At 55.4% G+C, this 12,167-nt stretch overlaps 1 protein-coding gene across 2 annotated transcripts in view; it reads right to left on the bottom strand.

Annotated features, from left to right (window-relative positions):
- FMNL1 (formin like 1) overlaps positions 1-12,167 on the bottom strand; it is a 419,565-nt gene that overhangs the window by 328,834 nt on the left and 78,564 nt on the right. The window lies entirely within an intron of this gene.

Below are 12,167 nucleotides of genomic sequence, written 5' to 3'. Positions count from 1 at the left end.
TTTCACTTCCTCCGGGTCGACATGAATCCGGGACAAGGCGTCTGATTTAATCTGCTGAGCGGCAGGTCTGTAGGTGATAATGAAATCATATTCGTTAAAAAACAAGACCCATCGCATTTGTCTTGGTGTCAAGGCCCGGGCTGATCTAAAAAACTCCAGATTCTTGTGATCTGTATAGATGGTGATGGTGTGACGGGCCCCCCACAGATAGTGACGCCATTCCTCAAAAGACAATTTCACTGCCAAAAGTTCGCGCTCTGCTACTGTATAATTACGTTCGGCCGGCAACAATGTTTTTGAGAAATAAGCGATAGGGTGCATATCTCCTGTGCCCCCCTCCTTCTGGGACAAAACTCCACCGACTGCACTCGCGGAAGCATCCGTTTCTACAAAGAAGGGAAACGCAGGATCAGGATGAGCCAGTACTGGAGCGGTCGTAAAGGTCTCCAACAGTAGGGCGTGGCTTGGTAAGCCACGATGGTGGCGGTGTTCTGCTGAGGCTCCGCGATCGGGCTCGCATCCTGCCCATTTCCAGGGATCGCCGTGAGCCTCAGCCAAAGCAACGGCAACTGACAGACGCGGCAGCACCGGGGGCTTCACCCGAAGGAGTCGTGACCGCTGCTGAAGTGCGGTATCGACAGGAAGAAGCTTTGTCTGTCGGGGCGAGGAGCCGGACCGCAAGATGGCGGCCGCGCCCCCGGCCACCTAGACCCTGAGTGTCCGCACCCCCGCAGCCGGTCCGGAGACCCCGGGGACCGCGCACACATCGAGGCGGCGGAACTCCTACCAGGTCGGCGTCCCTGATTTTTGAAGGCTTGTGCGACACGGGACTCGCCGAGACGACTGCGCATCGGTGCACAAGATGGTGGACGCCAGCCCGGAGCCTCGCCCCACCTACACCTCTGCCCGACTGGTTGCCGGTCTGGCCGCTGGGCACTGAAGGACGCCAGCCAGCGCTCCACCGTCGCGGCGCCCGGATCCTACTGCAGCGGAGCAGCTCCTGACGAGCGGTGAGTGCCGGCTCCCCCCCTCCCCCCCGGGGGCCCCCACCACTACCTCCACAGCGACCTCCGGACCCTCCCTGAGACCCCCAGCGGTCATCCCACATCCACGCCATGGGCCGGGGACCGAGGCTGCATTGACCCCCCTGGCGCAGCGGACAGCACTACCACTCGAGCTGCCTGACCTCGGCATGGCGCCCGGAGAGGCCTAGGAGCCTCGCCCCACCTGCATCTCTGCCCGACTGGTTGCCGGTCCGGCCGCTGGACACTGAGGGACGCCAGCCAGCGCACCACCGTCGCGGCGCCCGGATCCCTCTGCAACGGAGCGGCGCCTGTCGAGCGGTGAGTGCCGGCTTCCCCCCCTCCCCCCTGGGGACCTCCACCACTGCCTCCACAGCGACCTCCGGGGCCCCCCCTGAGACCCCCAGCGGTCATCCCACATCCACGCCACGGGCTGCATTGACCCCCCTGGCGCAGCGGACAGCACTGCTACTCGAGTTGCCTGACCTTGGCATGGCGCCCGGAGAGGCCTAGGCGCCGAGCCTGGCCCGGGCTTCCCTACAGCAGCGACGGTGGTAACCCGCCCTCCGGGACACGGCGGAGTCACACCGCAACAGGAGCAGCACCTCACCACCACGGTCCCACGGGAACACACTTTACCTCGACCCCCGCCACGGACTGTTCACGGCTTTGGGGGAAGGGGTGTGCAGCTGGCCCCATACCACGTCCATAGCCTGCTGCCTTGGACCCGCGCAGGCCCTGCCACCGAACCGGGGGACCCCGAGCGAACCCCGGGGGCTCTGACTGCCACAAGAGCCTGCTTGCTCGACCCCCATAGGAGTGACCCTCGACCCAACTACCCGTGGCCCCCGGACCCCGAGACGCCGCGGTGCCCTCTCCTACAGCCCAATGGGGAAACCAAGGGGCACGCAGGTGACCGCCGTCCCTGAAACGGCCATCGAGAACATGCCGCACACAAGGACATGGACTCAGGCGAACACGCCGACCGCGGATCCCACGCTATCAGCGAAACTGGATCAGGTGCTGGCGGCTATCGAAATGTCCCGGCTCTCTATGGAGGAACGTCTAGGCACCCTGACGACGGACATCAACCTAATACGCGACGATCACCGCAAACTGGTGGACAGAGTGAAGGAAGGAGAGCGGAACGTGGCGGCGCTTCAGCCCACGGTGAAGACGCAAGAAGCAGACATGAAGGAAGTCTTGCGCCGAGTGGCGGCCCTCGAGGAGCGCACCGTTGATTTGGAAGGGCGCTCAAGACGTTGCAACATCCGCGTCCTGGGTCTGCCGGAGGGTATTGAGAACTCGGACCCGCTGACCTATATGGAATCATGGACCAGGTCGTTTACCCCCGAATCGGAGCGGTCAGCGTTCTTCTCCATCGAAAGGGCACATAGGGTCCCAGCCCGGAAACCCAAACCGGGCCTGCCCCCACGCCCTATGCTGGCCAAGTTCCTGCATTTCCGAGACCGAGATGCGGTGCTCCGCGCGGCCCGGATGGCGGGCCCCTTGCAAGTGGAAGACCAGCAGGTCATGGTGTTCCCAGACTACGCCCGCGAGATACAACAGCAACGCTCGACCTATCTGGAAGTTAAGAGGCGTCTCCGTGAAAATGGTCTTCAGTACTCCCTTCTGTTCCCGGCCCGCCTCAAGGTGCTTCATAACGGGAAATCCATATTTTTCACCACGGCGGAGGAAGCGCAGGACTGGGCGGAATTCCACTGTCCGCTGATCCCTAAGCCCGGTCCCCAGCGGAGACAAAACAATGACTCACGACGTACTAGAAGGCGAGGCATGAACCGCACCCGAACAGACAACTCCAAGAGTCAAGCGTCCTCACCCTCGGGCTCACCCGATCTCACGCAAATTATGCAGGAGCGACGGGATGCCCTACGGGCAGTGACTGAACTACACACTTCTCCTCCAGCGTCGGACCTGGAACACCAACCACACCTGTTCACCCCCGAGAAGGACCGGGACAGTGATGGCACAATGTCAGGATTTGGTCCGATTTCATCTCCCCTCCTTGCGGTGCACACCACGGACGCCACCCATGCAGGTCAACCAGGCACCTCTTCAGGATGAACAATCGGACGATTGCTGTATCCTCTTTTCCTATTGGCTGTTGATCACGCTATGCGTAGACTGCGCGCCGAAGAGGCATAGTTAGTTGGCTGTACATACACACGCGCGAATGCCATTTCTCCTACAACAGCCCGATTTGCGAACAGCCCAGCAGTAACGCACGCTACCACCCCCACAGACTTTTGTTATATTTCTCCCCTAGTGGGACACTAGTTTGGATATGCCACCTCCGGTGATATATCCCCGGCATTGGGACTGTTCCCCATTTTTGGTTCTACACGTTGTAGCCCCCGTTAGACCCTCCCCCACACATATGGCAGCATGGCGCGCAGGAGCACATACGAGACACAGGCCCACACGGTCCTTGGGAGGTACAAGGGTTCCCCACTCGCAAGCACGAAACCACAGCAATGGCGACTCCACAGTCAGATGTTAACGTTCTCACGCTGAACGTACGGGGCCTCCACACACCCAGCAAACGCTATTCTGTCTACTCTTACATTAAACGCATGTCAGCTTGCATAGCACTGTTACAAGAGACACACACCAACGCTACCGAACTGGCCCGATTACAGGCCAAATGGCGGGGGACCTTTTGCGCCACGACTTACTCAGCATTCGCTCGTGGCGCCTTAGTGTGGGTTAGGCCAGGCACCCCTTTTCGGACACTTAGACGGGTGGTTGACAGGGAGGGCAGATACGCATTGTTGGAGGGAATCTTAGACGGGCAAGGGGTCCTCCTGGGCAGCATTTACGCCCCTAACACCGAACAAGATAAATTCTGGGATCACCTCACAGTCGTCCTGGCCCAATTCACTGCCATCCCATGGATTTTGGGAGGTGATTACAATTGCACGCTGAACCCCGCTCTAGACAGATCACACCCCCCTCCCACAGGCTCCCCAACCCCCCGACAGGCGGAACTCTTCAGGGCCTGGACCACACACTGGGCACTCACCGACGCATGGCGACACTTACACCCGCTGGCCCGTGTCTATTCGTTCCACTCGATTCCACACAACCTTCGGGTCCGTTTGGACAGGTTCTTATGCTCCGCACTTATCCTCCCAAGGGTCACGTCCTCGGACTATCTGGGTCGGATCCTCTCGGACCACGATGCTCACATCTTACGCCTGACCTGGCGCCCCCCACGCCCGCCGGTCCCCACCTGGCGCCTCCCTAAGGACTGCTTGTCAGACCAAGTCTTCAGGGACACGCACAAAACCAGTATCCAGGATTACTTCCTACACAACGCGGGTACGGCATCATCGGCGTTAATGGAGTGGGATGCATTCAAAGTGGTGGCGCGGGGGGAATGCATACAACAAATCGCGGGGGTTCGTCGCACACTAGAACAGACACTCCTCACGTCGGAACGGCGTCTGGCTACGCTTACAAAACAAACCGATGACTCGGAAGAGAGCGTCGCGCTCACGGCCGAGGCGAAATCGATATACCAGGCTGCTTGCGCCGATCTCCGGAAGTATAATTTTCGCGCCTATGCCTCCAGAGTACACAAAGAACGGGACAAAACGGGGGCACTGCTTGCCTGGATGGCACGACAGGACACCGAGACCAAGCCGATTACGGATATTATCAATCCGGACGGCATATTGGTGCGATCCCAGGCCGAGATTCTCCTAGCGTTCCAACGCCATTACGCACAGGTATACGAGGCCCCAACCCGCTACGCTCCATCGTGCGTGGATTGCTTCCTCGATTCGCTGACGCTGCCCACGATATCGGACGCTGACAAGCGCACGCTTGACGCCAAAATAACACCCTCGGATGTCACTCAGGCATTACGGGCCCTTTCCCGGAATAAAGCCCCGGGACTCGACGGCTTCCCACTGGAGTACTATTCGGCGTTCTCTACCCTGTTGGCTCCCCGAATGGCTCGGATGTTCGCAGCGGCTCTCCATCTGGGAGTGCTTCCTCAGTCACTACGGGAATCCGTTATCGTGACCTTCCCCAAACCTCACAGGGACCCGCTCCAGCTGGGGTCATATCGTCCTATCACGCTCCTCTCGGCGGACTGCAAGGTCCTCGGGAAGATCCTGGCCGACAGGTACACCCAGGTCATACGCCCACTGGTCCACCCTGACCAATGTGGGTTCGTACCGGGCAGGAACACCTCACAGAACATCCGCCGGGTCTTCCATGTACAGGATCAGGTTCGGGACAGATTCCCGCGCGCCGCTTGCCTGATCATGGACTTGGAAAAGGCGTTTGACACTCTCACCTGGCCGTACCTATTCGCGATCCTGAGTCGTCTCAACGTCGGCCCGACACTCATGGCATACACTCGCCTCCTATACACCGACCTAACCTCGCGAGTGCGGATTGGGAAACACATATCCTCTGCATTCGAGGTTCGCCGAGGCACGCGACAGGGATGCCCCCTATCACCCCTTTTATTCGCCCTGGCCGTCGAACCGCTGGCGGTTAGACTGCGTCAGGAGGGAACCCACTGGGGCATCCCGCTTGCGGACGATACGCATTGCGTCTCCCTGTACGCAGATGACCTCCTGATATATGTCCGAGATATAGAGGCAGATCTAACCCCCATAGGGATGGCGCTGACAGAGTTTGCGGACGCCTCAGGACTCCAGGTGAACTGGGACAAGTCCACGGTCTACCCATTCCACCCGCACTTACCGCCCCGAGACGTCGAGCTGGGAACCCGCAAGCTCTCGTGGTCCGCGGAGGCCCCTCGGTACCTCGGTGTCCGCCTGTACCACTCACCGGTGGACATCTTTGACGGCAACCACCGAAAGGTGCTTGCTAACCTACGCCCGACTGTAGCCTTCTGGAACAAGCTCCCGTTAGCCCCGATAGGACGGATAGCCCTGGCAAAAATGGTGATGCTCCCCCGACTTCTTTATCACTTCACAAACCTGCCGGTGGTACCGCCCAGATCTTTCTTTCGGGACCTCAACTCTCTGCTAGGCACCCTTATCTGGGGCACGAATCGACACAGAGTGGCCTTGAAAACCCTCCAACTCCCCACAACACAAGGCGGACTTGGAGCTCCTTCCTTCGAGTCCTACTTCCTGGCGGCACAGCTCCAATGGTTATCATATTGGACAGCGGACCGCTACACCCTGGAGACCACTACCCCGACCGGCAGAGTACCGACCCCGGAGCTCATCCGTCTCCTTCTCCCGGGCACCAAACCCAGACGGACATACCCCCGACAAGTCACGATAGCGCGCCAATGTATGATGCGGATCCACCGGATGGCCCCTAGTAGGACCCCATATTCCCCACTGCTGCCGCTGGTGGGCTGCCCCAGACAAGACTCCTATTTCTCGGCGCCAATGTTAGCTGAGTGGACCCGTTGCACTATCATGGATATGGAGTCGCTCTTCGAGGAAGGACAACTGAAGCCAATCACTCAGCTAGCTGCAGAATACGACCTCCCCCCAGGTCAATTCCTCAGGCACCGACAGCTGCTTGAGGGATTCCGTCCCCACCATAATCTTAGAGCAGGGGAACCAGAAGCGCACCCAGTAGTGCACACCATCCTACACATGGGAGTGGGTCGCCACCTGATCACCTGGTTGTATAAATCAATCCAGGAACTCTCACACGCCCCCCTGGCGGCCCTGCGGGCCACATGGGAGGAGGACATCGGTCGCGCACTACATGACTCGGAGTGGACCAAGGCGCTCGAGGCCCCGAAACGCGTCTCCAGAAATGCCAGATTTAAAAACATCCAATACTACATACTACACAGGGCATACCTCACGCCGGCGCGCCTACAACGGTTTTACCCATCCACACAATTCCTATGCCCCAGATGTCGATCCCCCGATGCAGATTTCCGTCACATGTTCTGGGACTGCCCCGGCCTACACTCCCTATGGAAAACTGTGCACGACACACTGGCGGATCTCACAGGCCTCACAACACTAGCTTCCTGGGAATCCAGCTCACTGGGCATCCTACACATCCCTAAACAGGAACCTGTACACAGGCGGTTCGTGTCCCTGGCGCTGCTGCTGGCAAACAGATGCATAGCTATGCATTGGCGATCCCCGGAAGGTCCCCCTATAGCAGCCTGGACAGGAGCAGTTTGTAAGTGGGCGGCAGCGGAGGAAGACGCCCTTAGGGAGGAAGAGGCCAAGGGCGCGCGTAAACATCCCATTTCCATGGAATGGGCCATGCTCCTACACAGCTTCCGGCAGTCCCTGCGCACAGACGACCCACCTACGCCCCCCCCCTCACCCCCACTCCCTCTCCCGAATGAACATATAGCTCCTGTCCAAAGCCCTGTCCCCACACTGTAATCCCATTGGGCTCTAACATGGAATGCCCCCGCTCTCTGACTACACTGCCCTGATATAGACGTTCTTTGAGGGAACCCTTCGTCTCCCGACATCCGACACCTGCTCCTCTTCTACCGTGCACCCGCTAACGCCCATATGCTCCCCTCCCCAGTTGTGTTTCCCCAGTTATCAGCAATATAATCATAAGAACTGTACAGACACTGACACTACGCCACCAAGGCGGGCATTCATGTATCCTCTAGTATCCACCCTTCTCCCCTATGGAGCACGATAATAGGATCCCAGCCTGAGACTGTATCAAGCCGATCTGTACTGTTTCACAGAAGAAATGTCATAAATTCATAAGTTTGCTCACAGAAAAGTTGCGCGCATGGCTGACCGTGGCTGAATGTTGAAGCCGCGCCAGCAGTTGATTCTCTATGTACCCAAGTATTATGATGCAACAATAAAAACACATTTAAAAAAAAAAAAAAAAAAAAGGTCTCCAACAGTAACCGAAAAGCACCCTGTGCCTCCGGGGACCACTCAAAGAAAACCCCCTTTCTCAACAGGCGGGTCATTGATGCCACAATATCCGTAAAAGTGAGTGATGAAACGCCGGTAGAAATTGGCGAACCCCAAAAGTACCAGTATGTGCTTCACCGTAGTTGGCACTGGCCAAGATAAAATAGCCTGTATCTTTTTGGGGTCCATTCGTATCCCTTCAGCGGATATGAGGAATCCCAAAAACTCTACCTCCTTCGCATCAAACTGACATTTTTCAAGTTTGGCATATAGCCGATGTTCCCGCAGCTTCTGCAACACTTGTTGCACGTGAGTGTGATGGTCTACTCCGGTCTCTGAGAAGATAAGGATGTCATCCAAGTAAACTATCACTGTCTTATCCAGATGTTCGCTCAAGACCTCATTAATGAAATACTGGAACGCCGCCGGCGCGTTACACAAGCCGAACGGCATCACACAGTATTCAAACAACCCATGTTTAGTTTTAAAAGCCGTCTTCCACTCATCACCGGGCCGCACCCTGATCAGATGGTACGCTCCACGCAAGTCCAATTTAGTGAACACCGGTGCCTTGCGGAGCTGATCCTGCAACACGGGGATGAGAGCAAGAGGGTACCTGTTCTTAATAGTGGCCTTATTCAATGTCCGGTAGTCCACACACACCCTCCGAGTGCCTTCCTTCTTAGGAATAAAAAAGATTGCTGAAGAGACAGGAGATGAAGAGGGACGGATAAAACCTAGTTCCAACATCTCATCCAGATATTCTTTGAGATGTTTTTCCTCGGGTTCAGACAGAGCATAAACTCTACTACAAGGCAAAGGAACCCCTTCCACTAGGTCTATCCTACAGTCAAAAGACCGGTGTGGTGGCAAACTCTGAGCACAACCCTTATCAAACACATCGGCGTATTCCACATACTGTCTTGGAACTCCGTTCTCTTCCATGGCTGCACAATACAATGGAGGGACCTTCCCACTGGCCTCGCTATAGCAATGCTTCAGGCAATAATGCGAATCAAGAGTGACAAGCCGTCGCACCCAATCAATCCTAGGATTGTGTTCTTGGAGCCAAGGCACCCCTAGCACCAAGCCAAAGGAAGGCGCGTCTATCAGATCGAATACCACGCACTCTGAATGACCATTATCACATAACAAGCGGAGCGGCATGGTTTGTCTAGTGATACACCCTGATGACAACTCAGTTCCGTCTATGGCTCTGACCGGCTCTGGCTGTTTCTTATACTGACAAGGCACACCTAGTTTCTCTGCTAGGGAGATGTCAATAAAATTGCCAGTGGCCCCCGAATACCAATAACACAGAAACAGGCACCCTTTGATAATCTGCCAATAGAAGCTGTGCCGAAATCACAAAATGTCTGGGCGCCATGTCCACTGCCCCCAACACCTCATATTGACCTCTGCTATGCACAGATAGGAGTGGTCTTTCCACCTGTACATATGCCACCTTTTTGTCATAACCTGCCCTAGATGGTTTAACGGGACACTCTCTTGCAAAATGTAAATGTAAATGTAAATGTAAATGTAAATGTAAATGTAAGGTGTTTTGTAGCGCGCTCAATTACTACCGGAGTATCCTGGCGCGAATGACCGCTGGGGAACCCGTCCTGGCTTTCCCTGTGAGATGATCCCATGCTGGGTATCTCCAAGGTGAAGCCAGGCATCCCCGGCGTCTGTGGGGGGCCGTTGTAGAGATGAGGCAAGCTTAATGCCCAGAGTTACCGAGTGTGATCACTGCCCAAAGTGGGCACCGAGGCGAGAATTATCAGTCCGCTGACCCTGGTCCTCAACCCTGCCGCGTCGGGAATCGAACCCTGGTCCCGGGCCGTTCTCAGCCTTCGGGTCTGCCGCCTCTAACCAGTGAGCCACACCTCTCTACGTGACCTCCCTGTCCGCAATAGAGACATAAGTTCTGATCTCTACGTCTCTTTCTTTCTTCAGGGGTAAGGGGCCCCCTGACCCCTCCTATTTCCATTGGTTCAGGTTTGGCTTCACCGGGTTGCTGTTTCACTTCGGTCTTTATGAAGTTCCCTCGGGACACCTGGAAACGACCACGATCACCACGTCGCTCTGATAGCCTATGGTTCAATTTAACCACTAAGTCTATAAAAGCGGCGCACTCTTCCGGGGGATCCACTACTTGTGACACCACGTCCTTCAGATCATCATTAAGACCCTGATAGAATAAGGAGGTCCGCTTATCGGCTGGCCAATGTGTCTCTGCAATCAATCGATTAAAAGACGCTATATAGGTCAGAAGATCCTGTCGACCCTGTCGCAGCTTCAGTAATTCCGAGTCACTAGCTTGCATGAACGCATGTTTGGCAAACAACCCCCTCATCAATTCTTTGAAAGCATTGTAATCCCTCAAAACCTGGTCGTTCCCTTCCACTAATGGGATAGCCCACTGGGCAGCAGTACCAGCCAGATATGAAAGAGTAAAGGCTACCTTCGCAGCATCATCGGGAAACGCACCAGGCCTACACATAAAGTGTAACTGACACTGGTTCATAAACATCCCGTATTTCCCACTGTCCCCATAGAACCGTTCAGGTGGAGCCAGAGGAACAGGAACAGGGGAGTTGACGGTAATAGCCACAGGTGTACTTCATCCAGGATTACTCTGTCCTGCCCCCCCATACTGGAAAGTAGCCGGATGTATAACGGGATTTTGAGCTCTGGGTTGTGCCTGTGCCTGCGCCCTTACCGCAACCAGCTCTTGTCTCAACCCTACGTTCTCCTGTCTCAATTCCTGTACTTGCGCCTGTAACGCAGCAAGGGCCCCCATTATATCATTCATGGAGGGTGCTTCCGCGCCCGCCATGGCCCCTCCTCCTTCTACGTCCATCCAAGTTCGGGCAGTGTATTATAACGTGGGCTTGTTATTCTGTTGGACTCCTGCCCAACCCACACACTGCAGGAACGAGGAATAGTCCAGTCCACTTCCCCGGCTCACCAACCACTCACTGAATGACACATATGAGTAAGCTGCTGACCCAGAAAAGAGGGTGGAAATCAAAAGGTAACCAAACCTTCCACCCTTGTAACGTGCTTTAAAAGGAACACCCTTCTCCTTCTTCTGCACCTGCATAAAAGGGAAACACAATGTACACCCTACTGTAATTATTCAGTCCCCAATCCTACCTCTGATACATAAGACCATTATCCAATAATAACCATTGCACATACACTTACCAGAAGCGTGAGCAGGATTAGCTTCAAGGAGTTGTCAGTCATAAGAAACTGTTAACCTAAGATAACCTCTCCTAGGCGTCTTACACATTAGACTGAACGTTTTAGTCTGGGTGTGTGGTTTGGTCAAATTAGGGAAATACAGGGTAAAAAAACACACCAACCTTTTCAGGCATGTAAAAAACCCCTGTCTACTTGTTCTTTGGAATGGGGCTAGATAACTGCGAGGACGCGTTGACTCATCCGCTCTGTCTTACTCGGGAGAGAAAACAAACCCAGCCGGGTTTCTCTCGCGGAATGGACGAAAACGTCACTTCCGCGTATAACGATGCGGACGGCTTGCGCTCTAGCAACAAAGTATCGCGTCTCCGCGCTCGTACAACCGTGAAATTCCCCGCGTCTCCGACACAGGAGAGCAGCGAAACTGGCAACCAACCAACAGGAGCCCCTGAATGGTGGCGTAAGTCGCACCAAACGGTCAAAGAATACAAAAAGGGGGGGGGGGCGGGAACTACACCTAAAGGACACTAACTGACTTCTAACTAAAAGGGGAACTAGCAAAGGAGAGGGGCGGGCAGGTAAGGGAGATACTACAAACAAGGCACTAAGACAAGGAATTAAGCAAGGATAGGGGAATAAGTTGAAATAAACTGGGAAATCTCCAAGTCTTTACACGAGCCTGTGAAAAGACAGCAGCAGTCAACAGGAAACACAGGAGCCAGGATGCAGGAACCCACAGGTAGCAATAACAAGCATTGACATAAGGGTAGGACTCCTTTTTATACTACCGGTGTGTCATGTGATGGTTTTTGGACATGGTCAGCAAAAGAGGACTGGGGACCAGATCCTAACACCTACGGGCAGTACTTGCGCTTGAGAAGAAACTGCAGCAGCACTACTGACTACAAAACACAGGCAAAGGACCTAACGGTCAAATTGAGGCAAAGAGGCTACCCTCAAGGAATTCTCAACAAAGGCCAGACCAGGGCCCGGAATCAACCTCGGGATGCCCTTCTCGAAGAAAATGTGAAAACAGACACTGATGCACCATTAA

The sequence above is a fragment of the Lissotriton vulgaris genome, chromosome 5, assembly GCF_964263255.1.
Source record: "Lissotriton vulgaris chromosome 5, aLisVul1.2, whole genome shotgun sequence".
Classification (NCBI taxonomy): domain Eukaryota; kingdom Metazoa; phylum Chordata; class Amphibia; order Caudata; family Salamandridae; genus Lissotriton; species Lissotriton vulgaris.
Note: the sequence above shows the minus strand (reverse complement) of the source record. Positions and strands in the feature narration are given on the sequence as shown.